The sequence below is a fragment of the Zingiber officinale genome, chromosome 1B (genome assembly GCF_018446385.1).
Source record: "Zingiber officinale cultivar Zhangliang chromosome 1B, Zo_v1.1, whole genome shotgun sequence".
Lineage (NCBI taxonomy): Eukaryota > Viridiplantae > Streptophyta > Magnoliopsida > Zingiberales > Zingiberaceae > Zingiber > Zingiber officinale.
The window spans coordinates 14945728-14958590 of record NC_055986.1 but is presented as its reverse complement, the minus strand read 5'-3'; the positions used below and the strand labels follow the sequence as shown (position 1 = coordinate 14958590).

The window sequence follows — 12863 nt, the reverse complement described above, 5'->3', positions numbered from 1 at the left end:
CGACGCCATATCCTCACAGCGACGCCCATCCTCACTGTCGGCCTCCCCTGTGCTCTAGCGTCGGCACTGATTGCCTTCTTCTGCTGCGATTTGGGAGCACAACAGCCGTGCCCTAGCGCCTGTGCCGTAGCCGCTTAGCACCGCCCGACACCTCCTGGCACAGCCGAACCCTCTCCCGATCTCCCATACTTCGTGCCCTAGCCCCGGTTTGGCACCGCTGACCATCAGATCCCTACCTTCAATCGCCACCCTAATTTCAAGATTGGTGCTAGACTTGATCCTTGGTCCGACATGAAGTTTCTGATCAAGTAGATTTATCCGGCAAGGTGACCGAAAGGTAAGGGTTGAGGGTTTGATTTTATGCTCAGTTATGGAAGCGTTGATTTTGATCTAGGGGTGTTGGGTTGCAGATTGTTAGTTGTGGCAATTCTTATGGGGTCGAGGATTTCTGTTAGAGTTCGTACAAGTCATCTTTTCCGGCAGCAACCTTCTACAGCAGCGTATCATCAGCTGAGGATTTAAAGGAGGTAAGTTGTTAGTTAAATGTTATTAATCAAGAATTAGAGTTGAATTCTTGGTTGTGGTTCTATGGATATTGATTTGGAATGTTTGAATGGAAAGGTGCAGCGGGTTTACTTTGGTTTTGGCTGAGTTTCCAGCAGCATACAGTTTCATCTATTCAATTGTGGGTCAACAGAAATTCATCTGGTTTTAGGTGAGTTTTGAAGTTTTATTCTTGTCTACATTTGGATGTGAGTAGTGTGATGTGGGTAGGATGAATGATTGTTGGTTGGATTATCAGATGTGGTGGTTTGGTTAGTTGTAGACGATGATGTTTGGTTGTTGTGGATTTATGATGGAAATCTTATTGATTGATTGATGTAGAAGGTCACATGATCATTTATAAGATTATGGGATTAGTATCATGATTTGTTATGATGGATTGTTAATTAAATTGACATCGTGATAAATAGAAGAGTTTATGAATGATTTAATCATTGGATTGATTATAAAATGTGGAGTGTCTTGGAAAGATTAAAGGATTCATGGATGGTTTGATTTGGGTTTTCCCTAATTAGGTTGAGTTGAGATTTAGCTAACTGTTGTATATGTAACTAGCTAAATTATAATCATGTGATTTGCAGGATGTTGATTCGGGACGAGCACTTCGACATAGAGGTTGATTAGCTCGATCTACATTGGAGGCGGGTACCTCTTGACTTATCTTTTATGATATTGTCTTTGGATATGAATAGTATTTTATAACTACAAGCAATGAACATGTTTGTCTTTGGTATGTCACTGTTTGATATCCATAGCATGTTAGGTTTGTCGCTTGTTATGTATCCGTGCTTATATCTCGTGATTTATTACCATGAGTATCTTATTGCCATGAGTACTTTATTACCATGAGTACCTTAGTTCCTAGAGTAAGTGACATACCATGCTCTACTGAGGTTGGGACTGGGTTCTGGATTTTATTTCTAGAAGGTGTATCTAAATTATCTGATACCTAGGTTTTTATACCATACCTGACTTGTGTACCTTTATTTGTATATCATATATGATTCGTGCACCTAGACTCTGATTCTTTGATCTGTGTATATTGCTGGTACATATGTTATAGAAGGAGGATATGTCTAGGATCTAGGTTGTTATACCATAGAGGATCTGTATACCCTAGATTCGTGGATTTGACTCACTGATACTGTGGTAATCATATTATACATATATGGATATGGTTATGCTGATCAGTTTTTTTGCTATGCTTAGTGTCATGCATCATGATTGCTTGCTGCGCGATTGTTAGCTCCACTATGGTTGAGCGCATCGCCAGTTACATATACTGCACACACCACCACTCATGGATTAGTGGTATATCAGACAGGTGTGTGGCGGTTCTGCTGTTTGGCTCCGTTGGTCTGAGGACTCAGCGTGGTAGCCGGCAGTCAGTTTGTCTATTTAGGCAGTGTGTGTAGCAGCAGGTGCTGGCTCCGTTGATCCCTTGGGTTAGTGTGACTCAGCGTGGTAGCCGGCAGAGATACCTCCCCGTCATTGTGTACCGGGAGTTGAGAGCATTGAGCTCCCCCATTTATGATTTGGGGTCACAGGACAGGAGTACTCCGACAGCATCCCGTCCACTCGGTCACACATCAGGAGTAGTGATGACAGAGTGCACGGTTGTCACAGCCCTACCCACTCGGTCTCACCATTTGTGTGTGAGATGACTGACTGGCGTCAGGGGTGACCAGGACGCATCATTAGCATCATATGCATTGATGTATTTATATTATTGTGATTGCTGCATTTGGTTGCTGCATTTTGGTTGGATGCATACCTTTGACCTGCATACAGGATTATTGACACTTTCGGTTTGACGACCCTTTTGTCTGGATAGGAGTTCCTGGTGAGTACAGCTTCCTCAGTTACCTTTCAGTTTTGCATATTCCCTATATATATGATTAGGAAGCTGTATTCCATGTTGGTTGCTGTTAGATATATCTTACTACTCATGTCCATTGGTATTCGCTGAGTTGTTGAACTCACCCCCGTTGACACTATCTTTTTCAGGTACCAGGTTATTTATGGTGTCGCTTGGAGCATCCTGTCTGCTGGTCCCCACGTCACATCAGAAGACTTATTGGTTTCATGTATGTTTTGCTTGTTTTATGTATCAGTTTGTTTAGCTCTGTACTCTGGTTTATTTTTGGAGAGTTGATGTTGTTATGTGGTGTTTTGTATTTGTTATTGGTTGTGTAAGCCTAGCCGGCTAGCAGTTTTGTGTTTTGGTTTTTGGTACAGCCGAGTGGGCTGCTTTATTATTAACTGCGTGGTGTTTGCTTTCTTTTATTGTATTATTCCAGCCGCATGTGGCTGAGGTATATAGTGCTTGTAGAAAAGTTTCAGATTGTCCGCCGTACAGGGGAGATGCTGCCGAAATTTCTTCGGACAGAGACTCCTCCGGGGGGTGACAGCCGACCAAGGTGACGAAATTAGAATTGGTAAAAGCCTAATTAGTAGTCACCAAAGTGCTCAAGGATCTCTTGTGTCCTAGTGTTCTTGGTTGAAGTTGTGGTGAGGTTTCTCCACCCACAAGGAGCGGTTTGAACTAGCCGGAGTTTCCGGGGACTAATCCACCGACGGATTGAGGGATCGTCCACCTTACGGACAGCCGTGGAGTAGGAGCATCATCTCCAAACCACGTTACATCGACGTGCATTGGTTTGCTTGTTCCTTTCTTTGTCTTTTAGCTTTCATATTCGTATTTAGTTTCGTATTATTCCGCTGTGCAACTAACGAATACGTAGGAAGCCATCGATTTTGGTGAGACGCTATTCACCCCCCCTCTAGCGGGCACATCGGTCCCAACAAGTGGTATCAGAGCGAGGTCGCTCTTCTATGGACTAACCGCCAAGAGAGCAAGAAGCTAGAGGAAGAAGAAGATGGAGTCCGAAGGACCGCTCGGATGGGATATCCGAATTCCACCTCCGTACGACAAAGAAGGCTTCAATTATTGGAGGAAGCGGTTGGAGACATGGTTCCAAATGGATTGGAACCAATGAGTTGTCTTGAGTGACCCATTTGAAGCTCCTATGGACAAGAAGGGTAAACGCCTCCGACCTCGGCATTGGACCGAAGAGCAACGAGAGCAATCTGAGGCGAACAAGGAGGTAACGAGAATTTTGCATAATTTACTACCTTCTAATATTTTGTTGAGTGTAGGTGAAACCACAAATGCAAGTGATCTTTGGAAAAAGATCATTGCCTATCATGAAGACCCTATAAAAATCCAAGGAGTGGAAGAGCCCAAGGAAAATGGCTCATTGGTCCAAGAAGAGAAGGAGCAATCCGATGTTGACAAGAGGTCAACATTCGAGGAGGAAAAGGAAGAGGTGGAAGAGGAGAGATCTTCCACATCCTCAAGAGATGAAGAAGTGGAAGAGTCCACATCTTCAAGTGAAGAGGAAGAAGAGAAATCCGAGGAAGAGGAGATCTTGGAAGCTCAACCCTCTACTTCAACTACCAAGAAGAGCATAAAGGACCACATCAAATGTTTTGAGTGTGGTAAGATGGGGCACTACAAGAGTAGGTGTCCTTCGCTCAAGAAGGTAAAGAAGGTAAACCCTAAACTCACTAAAGTTAATTTAGAAACTAATGTGAGTTGTAGGAGGAAGAAGAAGGAGAAGAAGCACATTAGGTGCTTTACATGTGGTGAGTGGGGTCACTACCACACAAAGTGCCCAAGGAGAGGAGAGCTCAAGAAATTGGCGCACTTGAAGAAGTGGGAGAAGAAGGGAGCTTCCAAGGTAAAAACCAAGGTATCATTTAATGAATCCATTCCGTTGACATATGATAAAAAGCATGCTCGAAATAACTCTTATCATCTTAATGCTATTTATCATGAGAATAGGAGGCATGATAACCTTAAGGATAAATATATTCCTCCTTATGCTAGATTTACCACACCTAAGGTTAGGAAGGTAAATAACAACTTAGGCAATAACACCAAGGATTTTAGATATAAGCCTAAAAATAGAAATGCTCAAAGATTAAATGAAAACCCAAAATTTAGGGATTTATGGAGTGAAAATCAAGTCTTGAGGACAAGACTTGATAATTTAGGAAGGACCTTAGCAAGAATGGAAAACATGCTTAGGGGTCAAAATGAGCATAACCTAGGAAAAGTTAGACAAGAGTCATCCAATGGCGATAGGGGTTTGGGATACAAACCTAAAGCCAAGGAGGATGTGACTTCTTTTCATAGGGTTCCATATAACTATAGGGTCAACCCTAGGTGTAGAGGTCAAGTCAAAGATACTAGGGAAGGAATCCATAAGAGTACTTTTGACAAGACAAATGTGACTAAGACTTCTAAGAGGCCTAATAAAGTCACAAAGAAGGTTACAAGGGAAGTTATTCCTAGAAGTGACCTAGTAGAGGTGACCAAGGCTTCTAAAAAGCCTAGAAAGGTCCTTAGGAAGGTATCTAGGGAAGTCATCCCTAGTGAGTACCTAGAACATCCAAGGAGCACCAATAGGTTGTGGGTTCCTAGGAGTATATTCTCTACACCCTAGATAGGTTTAGAGAGTGTCAACTCCAATTGGAAGGGTATTTAACCCAAACTTGTTAAAGTTGACACTTGAGAGCATTTTCAAGGTTATTGTTAACCTTTGAAAATGAAAAGGATTGTAGGGTTACTCTTTGAAAGAGTAATATATGTGTCAAAATTTGAGGAGTTAAATATAATTTAAATTGATACACTAGAGAGAAGCAAAAGTAATGCCAAATTTGGAATTCGACATTTTCTTATGGAATTAAGGGAAATGCAAACCTTAATCCAAATTGTCACTCTTGGAAAGAGTAACATGTGCCAAATCTTAAGGAATTATGTTTGAATTAAATTGGCACAATGTGGAAAAACATAAGAAATACCAAATTGGGGTTTTGGTATCTTCTTAGGGTAATTAAAGGAAAATCTAGGTCCTAATGTAAGATGTTTACTCTTTAGAAGAGTAAAATGTGTCAAACTTTGAGGTTTTGAACTTAATTTAAATTGACACATTTAGAAAAAGATAAGAAATGTCAAGTTGGAGTTTTGACATTTTCTTAGAAGGTTAAAGGCGAATCTAAGTTTTAATTTGATTTCATTTACTCTTGGAAAGAGTAAAATGTGCCATACTTTGAGGAATTTGTTTAACTTAAAATGACACAAATTTAGAAAGAAATTAAAGAAATGTCAAGTAGGGGTTTGGCATTTTCTTGATAAAATTAGGCAATCTAGGGTTAAATTTTGAGTTAGCTATGGTTAAGAATACTTAGATAGGTAATCTAGGTAAATTTTATTTATGCTAACTTGCCATGATTGTTTGCCCATCATATGTCATGACATCATATTTAACATTCACATTTTATTATGAAAAATATAAAAATACCATGTCATGTCATACATACATCATGTAGCTATAACATGCTTTGCTTTTGAAAATTGCTTATTTTGATGTATGTCATTAATCATCATGCAGTATGTCAATTTCCTTGTAATTAAGGACAAAAGACATTTATTATGTATGTAAATGTTCCAACAAGAGGGATAATATCAAGTGACATCCTAGATGGATGATCATGATTTTTACAATGCCTAGATAGAGATGCATGATCCCTTAGTTTAGGGCAAGACCAAATATACATCTCACAAAGAACTATAAGGTGACTTGTATGTGTTTTAATACACGTTAGATACAAGTGAGATGTTAAGATGGTGAACAAAACTCAAGATGTTGATCTAGTGCATCTTGTTGAGTTTTAGGTTCATCAAAACACATAGTTATGTGTCTTCCAATCATTGGGTAAGCTAATGTACAAGTCATGTGCATTGAGCCCAAAGAATGTGTTTGGATATTGGTTTTGAAAATGATTTCAAAATACTTTTGAAAAACCTTGGTGAAGACTATCTTTAGATAGTAATCATCATTGAAAAGTTAGATACAAATTAGGAGAAAACATTGAAGTTTTCAAGAGTTTTTAAATTTGTGTCAATCTTTGAAAATAGGAAGTAGTTTCATAGAAAACTATTTTTCCATGATAAAGTATACCCTAAATATTGTTTCCATGAGTTTTTATGATGAAAACAAGTATGGATTGGTTAAGAAAAACCAAAGTGAAGTTTCGGTTGAGGTTTAGTTTCATTATTGAATTTTGAACCTCAAAACTTCGAGTTTTAGTTTTCCTAATTATTTAGGAACCCCAAGTCATTGTTGGTGCAATGATGGAAGTTTGACCATATTTTTAGGGGGAGTTACGCTTTGAAAACATAAAAATCTTTTCCAAGACCAAAAGGAGGTCAAGTGTTAAGGTAGCACATGACATTGGTATGAGAGGTGTTACCAAGGACAAGGGAGAGTCATCCAAGGCCAATAAGAAGGAATATGCTAGGGTAGCATATAATTATAGCAAAGATGAAGTGTCCAAGATTAAGGATAAGAAGAAATTAATCAAAGACAAGGCGTCTAAGGTTAAGAAGGTGAGTCTTGTAAGCCAAGTGTCACCTGAGATGCACCAAAATGGCCTAGTCATAGTAAATGAGTCACCTAGGGAGGTGGATAAGATTAAGAGCTCAAGGGAGAGCTCAAAGAGTCTTTGGGACATATGGTAAATGATCTTAAGTGAACCAAGATGTGCCAAAGGGATTAGAGATAGATTTGAGTCTCTACTATACTTGGTTGGCACAATTGAGTTAAGTTTTATGCATGGAAATATGAATTGGGTTCATATTACATGAAAATTAGTTTTTGATGTATAGATGCCATATAAACCCATGCTAGGAAAGTATTGTGATTTAGTATGGGCAGATACATCAAGAGGAAGCCAAAACTAGGACTTTAGGTCAAGGTTCAATTGAACAATTTAGCTAGTTTTGAATTTTTGTGTCAATCTTAGGATCTATGATAAATATATTTTTATATATATTTTTCCCAAGTAGACAAGGTTAAAATAGACCTCTCCACAAAATTTGAGATTTTTTGGAGGTCTGTAGAATTTCTGGTGCATTTCTGAAGTTGGTCAGAAAAGGTTGATTTTTTCAGAAATAGGGTGCCAGTCGACTGGTGAAGATATCAGTCGACTGGTAACAGTGTTTTTGAGCACAGAATGTCTCTGTAAGCTCATTTTTATGAGGTCAGTCGACTGGTGCCAAGACCAGTCGACTGGTGCCAAGACCAGTCGACTGGTAACAGTAGATTTCGACTACAGAATGTTTCTATAAGGTTCTGTCGAAGGGGCAGTCGACTGGCACTTAGGGTAGTCGACTGATACCAGCCTAAACGTGTTTTTCAACGTTGTTCTTGACCGTGTCAACTCGTTTAAATGTATGAGATCCATGGGAGATAAATACATGAGTTTAGGGTCAATTTGGATGACATGTTTTCAACAATTGGGATATTGTTGGAGCTCTTTTTGATGTATGGCAAAGGGGGAGAATTTTAGGTTTAAGTGGAAAACCTATACACCTTTGCAAGAAATCCTAACTCGAGGGGGAGCATAGGTGAAGGGGGAGCGATTGTTTAGGCAAAGGGGGAGAAGTTTACCTTTGCGCGAAATCCTATCTCAAGGGAGAGCTTAGGTGAAAGGGGAGCCTAGGGATTTAGGTTCCATTATTTATGCATGAGTTGATTTGCATATTTATTTGCATATGTATTACATTTATGTTTCCCTAACTTAAACATGTTGCCAAACATCAAAAAGGGGGAGATTGTTGAAGCAATCTAGATGCCCTAGGTTTTGATGTTTGGGCAAAGGTTTAAGTTAGGTTTATTGTTGTATTTGATATGCATTGTGAGTGTGCAGGATACAGGTACAACAAGGAAAGTCCAAAGGTGAGTCTTGGCGGTGTAAGTCCAAGCATGTAGTCTTGACAACGTAAGTCCAAGTGTGATCTTGGCAAAGGAGAAAAGTTCAAGGATGAGTCTTGGCGGTGTAAGTCCAAGCATATAGTCTTGGCAACGTAAGTCCAAGTGTGACTTGGCAATGGATGAAGTCCCGGAGGCGCGACCTCTTGGCAAAGGAAGACCCGACAATAATGACAAGGCCGATGGAAGCTCCAAAAGGCAAGACGTGAAGGATGGGGAGGCATCCGAGGGACGCAAGGCTGATGGAGGAGGCTAGAAGGCTAGGTCTAGGTTGGTCGGGCTAGAACGAGTGCTGAGTGAATGTACTCGAGGTAAAATCGCAAAATTAGGGTTTACTGCAGCAGTACTGTAGCGGTACTGTAGCGGTACTGTAGCGGTCGACTGATGACTGTAGCAGTCGACTGGTGCACTGTAGAGAGCCGTTGGGATGACACCAATCGACTGGTGCAAGGACCAGTCGACTGGTAACGGGCAAATCAGCTTACTGATTTGTTCCAAGCTCTATAAGAAGGAGCTTGGGATGACCGGCCAAGGTGACGAAATTAGACTTGGTTAAAGCCTAATTAGTAGTCACCAAAGTGCTCAAGGATCTCTTATGTCCAAGTGTTCTTGGTTGAAGTTGTGGTGAGGTTTCTCCACCCACAAGGAGCGGTTTGAGCTAGCCGGAGTTTCCGGGGACTAATCCACCGACGGATTGAGGGATCGTCCACCTTACGGACAGCTGTGGAGTAGGAGCATCATCTCCGAACCACGTTACATCGACGTGCATTGGTTTGCTTGTTCCTTTCTTTGTCTTTTAGCTTTCATATTCGTATTTAGTTTCGTATTATTCCGCTGTGCAACTAACGAATACGTAGGAAGCCATCGATTTTGGTGAGACGCTATTCACCCCCCCTCTAGCGGGCACATCGGTCCCAACAATATATTGTGAAGAGTCACAATTAGTAGTCACAAGGTGATGTTGGATCTCAACATTCTTATAACTTGGGTAGTAATGATGTGTTGCTAGATACCGCTTATTACTTATGATTCTAAATAGGTTTAGGAGCATTGCCAATATTATAAGAACCTATAGGGTCACACACAAAGGGCAATTAGATGGAGATTAAGTTCATTTGATGAATCTAAAAGATTAGGTTCATGTGATGAACCAAATTGGATTAAGAGTAATCCAAATTAGGCTAATTGAGTTGGACTCAATTTGATTCATGTGTTAGATGAGTCTAATTTGGACTTAGACTCATTGAGTCAATTTAATTCAATGAATAGAGATTCATTAAATTAAAATTGACTTGAACCAATAGTTAGATTTGATCAACCATGGGAGAGAAGTGGTCAAGTTTGACTTGACTTGAGAGGAAGATGAAGAGTCAAGTTTGACTTGACCATTTGCCACCTCATTGGCGAGTTGGCAAAGAGTGGACCAATGATGATGCTCCACATCATCATGGTTGCTTAAGTGGGATGTCACCTCATGGGAGTTACCAAGAGTTGTGACTCTTGGTATTCCATGGAGGTTATTAACCTCATTCATGTGGCCGACCACTTATGATTTTTTGGGGGAGTTTCATTTTCTTTTGTGTAACTCTCATCTTCTTCCTCAAGCTCTCTCTTCTCTCCCTCTCCTCCACCTTGGCTGAACCATTCAAAGGTGCTAGCACACCTTTTTGTTTGGTTTCTCCATCTCTTGCTTGTGTGGATACACATAGAGGAGTATCTACTTTGATACTCTCGAGATCCGGCGAACCTTGAACGAGCGGGATTAAGCGAAGGGCATCGCATCAAGGGTAAAGCTCTTCTCCTTTGTAGATCTAGTTTAGATCTAGGTTATAAACTCGTACTCGAAGTTTTTATGAAATTTATTTCTTCGCACGGATCCGGTGGCGGGGTTTCGGGGTTTCCGCAACGAAAAAATCGATTTTTGCAGCCCGAAAAACCCAACACAAGGCACCGTTGAATTGGTTAGTGTAGAGTAGATATTATTATAATGGGTAAGGGGTTAAATCTTAATAAGGTTGAAGGGGTTAAATGAGAGAAATATCCTTCTCATAGTGGTCAACTATAGCAACACAAGTAGCATGACTTAGTGTCTTAATGTAGTAGGGTGTCAAAAATTAGTCCAATCTATCAATTTGATTTGAGTCGATAAAAAAAAAATCAAGTTCGAGTTAGTGTTTTTGGTTCAAATCAAGTTTGGATTCGAGTTAAAGTTTTTTTAGATTGGTTTAGGTTTGGGTCAAGTTGGGTTGAGTTGGATTCAGGTTGACTAGAGTTGACACGCCTATGTAAGAGGATCCGAAAATTATTATTATTATTATTATTTATAATTATTATTATTTTATAATTTTTTTATTTTTATAGTTTAGGTATTTTTAGTATTTTTTAAATTTTGAGTTAGTTTTTTTAATATTTTTTTGAGTCCCTTGAGAATTGTTCTTTTCTTTAGTTATTATTTATAGTAAAAAACTTTTATTTAATAATGCTTTTGACAGTGTTGTTATTTTCTTATTTCTCATATTCATTTGTAAATCAACAAGTTTTAGAAAATTATTTACAGTATTCATATACAAATCAACGAATTAATAACTCACAAGATAATCACTATTATGTCTATGTCTGTTGGTATCAGAGTTTTTTAAAATCTCATGGATGATCATCATGCTCGTTATCAAGGTCATCACAGGCATGCTCCAACTAAAAAAGCTTCATATCGCGATTGCAACACTCAAGATGAAATACTAGATTTAGATAGATAAGTTGTAAAATTAACTCAGCGTCTAGTGTTCGCAAGATCTTAAAAGGCATAAGTTCCGCCCTCAGGGCGTAGCACAGACGGTGGGCGCATGGTATCTCTGGCGTAATGGCCAGGGGTCGATTCTCAGGAACTGACGACCTGGGGTTTACCCCGCCATGCGCCTATGGCCTGTGTACTTGCATGAACCTCCCTCCATATCCGTGGGGTCGGCACTAGGGGGGCCGCTAAGATAGCGGATCTACCTTTTTTTTTAAAAGGCATAAGTTCCTTTATTTCAGGTTGGCTCTACTTTTAAAAAATACTTAATTTCCAATTGAGAAAAGATGTCCAAGCGCAGGATATCAGATCAACCACTCCACCCCCTACAACTTCGAAAGAGCATTAACTCCGCCCTTACAAGTATAGCTGAGTTGGTAAAGGACAGGTTGATTGTTGTAAGAGGTCTTCGGGTTGATTGTAGGGTCTGGCGGGGCATAAATCCCTACATCTTATGTATGCTCTCCCCTCTGCCATTTGTTTGCCTAGTCACTGTGATTTATCTTTTCCGTGTTGATCCTGCGATGAATTAGTTAACTCTCCTATGTTCCCCCTTCCTCCTGCGACGACAGAGACCGGCGGAGACAACCATGACAATGCGAACCTCAACAATACGATCAGTCCAACTCTTCCGGTCGTCCGATTGCAAGAGGCGGCAGAGACAACGACGGGATTAAAATATTCGATGATGATCCAGTTTACAATGATCATTAAACCGAAGAAGTTGACGAAGAAGTCGAGAAACCACTTGGGAAAGAAACCCTAGAGTAATCACTGGGTGTTTCGGATCAGCCAGCGTTGGTAGCTGAGGAGGCAGAAGCCTCCTCGTCGTCGGACTCGTCCCCTCGCCGTCTTCCTACGAAGTCATCCGCCCCACACGTTGACAACACCACCTCACTCCTGCGGCTGCCGAATCTTCCCGATCCCTCCATCGGCCCCTCGATCCACGGCAGTGACCGACTCTGGCCTCCCGTCTATGGCCCATCCCACTCGTTCACCAAGGACGGCGTCACCCGGGGCATGCGAAACCACAAACTCGGTTTTATCGAGGACGCCTATATCTCGTCTTTACCTAAAGAATCTCAGTGGTTTCGTCTTGGAGGCACTGAGTGAATTGAATGACGACAGGACTAGAGCTTCACTGCGTTTTCTAATAGACACGTCCTGGAAAGAAAAACGCCGGGTTTGTAAAGTTTACCATAGGAAGAAAGTTCAGATCTTTACTCGATTTCCGAAACCTTTGATCAAAGCCTTTCTGATGTATTGAAGAGTGAGATGATGGGTTAACATTTTCAGGGCATTGTCTATGGTTGCTTATCTATTTCCTGCGTCTCTTTGGATGAGTTTGGGTATTGCCATATTGATTTAACAAAGTTTTGCTAAGAAGTTGGATATCATGTCTTTTTTATTCAGAAAAGGAGGGGAGTACTGTGCCAAAGACAAGTACCAATTGTCTACAATGTTTTAAAAATCGGATCGATCAGTGAACCGATAAAATGATCGGATTGAGATTTTTGAGGTTCGATCAGTCAAACCGATAGTTCAACCGTTTTATATATATATATATATATATATATATATATATATATATATATAAATAAATGATGCTTCAATAATTAAAAATTTTACTTCAATCCTAATTGAACTAGCGGTTTTGACCGATTTTG

General features: G+C 40.3%; 1 long non-coding RNA gene across 1 annotated transcript; it reads left to right on the top strand.

Annotated features, from left to right (window-relative positions):
• The first annotated feature begins 343 nt into the window (after positions 1 to 343).
• LOC122042583 lies at positions 344 to 1182 on the top strand. The gene is made up of 3 exons (XR_006129316.1): positions 344 to 527; positions 622 to 715; positions 1146 to 1182. It is a non-coding gene; the product is annotated as an uncharacterized LOC122042583 (long non-coding RNA).
• The last annotated feature ends 11681 nt before the right edge of the window (positions 1183 to 12863 follow it).